The following is a 2,231-nucleotide window of genomic DNA, read 5'->3' as shown; positions in this document are numbered from 1 at the left end:
AGATTTTCCTTCATTTCTTCTTCTTACAGAAGTTCACAAGACCTATCCGAAAGGATAATATATTTGGCCTTAAGGAAGTGGTTGGGCCTCAAGCATCTGCACACTTTCTTGCTGGCTCTCTCTGGGTCATTGCAGATGACCACCTGAGTATAGGAAAGGAATAAAAAAAAAAAAAAAAAAACCCTCACATGAAAATAGGTATTTTAAAATTGAGCTAAAATTACCTGAAAGGACCATCTAAACACACCCTCAGAAAAGATAAAGCTACCTTTTTCTCATGCTCTCTCAGCTGGAAGAAAAAAAATTCAGCATAAAGAACAGGAGCACCACCCATTCCACCTCAGAGAATTTATTGCCCAAAGCCACCTGTGAAAGTATAGACCAAAGATTTATCTTCTCATCTGCTTGTCGGACAGTTTGCCAATCACTGAGGTTCATGCTCTCTATTCTCTACCCCCTCTCTCTTTAATACAAGTAGTTTTCAATTCTATAAAATAACCAGTGAAAAGAAAAATCTCTAAGCACTTTGATTTACCACACCAGAATGTGACAAGATAAAACTGCACAAAATTTAATTTATAAGCAAACAAAAATGTAATGCAAACTTCAAATTGGAATAACGTCCTTTCTGGAAATTTCTTTTTTTTTTTTTTTAAAGATTTTATTTATTTATTTGACACAGAGAGAGATCACAAGTAGGCAGAGAGGCAGGCAGAGAGAGAGGAGGAAGCAGGCTCCCCGCGGAGCAGAGAGCCCGATGCGGGGCTCGATCCCAGGACCCTGAGATCATGACCTGAGCCGAAGGCAGCGGCTTAATCCACTGAGCCACCCAGGCGCCCCTTTTCTGGAAATTTCTTAACAAAGAGAGATGTTATCTAGTAAAATAAATTGGGTTTTTAGCTTGATTTTATTGGGAAATAAATTTCTCTTTTCAAGTTTTCTTCTCATCAAAAGTTTCTTCTTTTTTCCATGCTCCACTTCTTGTTTCCTTCTTTTCTTTCTTTCATTTTGGCTTTCCTTGTTAGAGACAACCTAACCTACACTGGTCAGGCTAAGGGTCACCTAATTAGTCCAACTTGGAGACCTAAAACCTTCGTTTTCCTAATAAGCCATATTTATTTTTCTGAATCCAGATTTTGATTCCACTAAAACAACTCTGTGCACTTTGGAGAAGAGAAAATATATATCAAAGTTAAAGTCTATAAGGAAAAATTAAAAGAAATATCCCCAAATTTAAAAATAATCAAAAGTTTGAAAGAAAAATAAATGACTGGGGTGAAAAAAGATACTGCAAAGGATCCTAATTCCGAGAATAATCAGAAGAGTAGAGTCTACCCAAGCATCTCATTGTAAAATAAAACAGTTTATTTTGTTAAGAGTTGCAGAATTGGCTTTTAAATTACATTACAATGAATTTAAATCGTCTTAAAAGGACATGCTAAACCTCTGGGATTTGGGGATTTATTACTGTAGCATAATTTAGATGCACCTAGTTGTTAAAATAGAGATGTAGTGAAGATTAAATAAGATTATATATATTGGAAGCACTTAAATTATCATCATTAGGTGGCGTCTAAGATGGTGCAAAATAATAATAAAGTACTTTGCACATAGCTAAGACTTCAATAAATGACTGCTTTTGTTATTGTTAATGTTTTTGCTTAAGTCCTGCTGCTCTTCTTCTCACGTCATAGGCTGCTCTTGATCCACTCTGATTTCCACTGTCAAGGAATTTATTACTATTGAGGAAATGTCTCAATCTCTTAGGTATGGAATATGCGTCAATTGGTGTATTGAAGTAAGTGTGGCTTTGGGCCAATGTAGCCTGCCACATGCCATTTGGAATCATCACCCTCTATATCTGACCCAGAACAGGTCTTTTCTCTCTTTCTCTCGCTCTCAGTCTCTGTCCTGGCTATATGTCTCTTGCTACTCCATCTGCCGCTGGGTTTTGCATCCTTGTTCCTTGCTTTGTGATAATGGATGTTTTCTTGCCTACTTCTTGACAAAAAAGTAACTGCCAAGTAGAGATCAAGCTGAAAAGTGTTCTGTAGGGACAAAGAAAGAATTCCATGACATTTTTTTAAAAGATTTTATTTATTTATTTGAGAGCAAGAGAGAGAGAGCACACAACAAATGGGGTGAGGGGCAGAGGGAGAAGCAGACTCCCTGCTGAGCAAGGAGCCAGATGCTGGGCTCAATTCTGGAACTACGGGATCATGGCCTGAGCT

The sequence above is a fragment of the Meles meles genome, chromosome 20, assembly GCF_922984935.1.
Source record: "Meles meles chromosome 20, mMelMel3.1 paternal haplotype, whole genome shotgun sequence".
NCBI classification, from domain to species: domain Eukaryota; kingdom Metazoa; phylum Chordata; class Mammalia; order Carnivora; family Mustelidae; genus Meles; species Meles meles.
Note: the sequence above shows the minus strand (reverse complement) of the source record.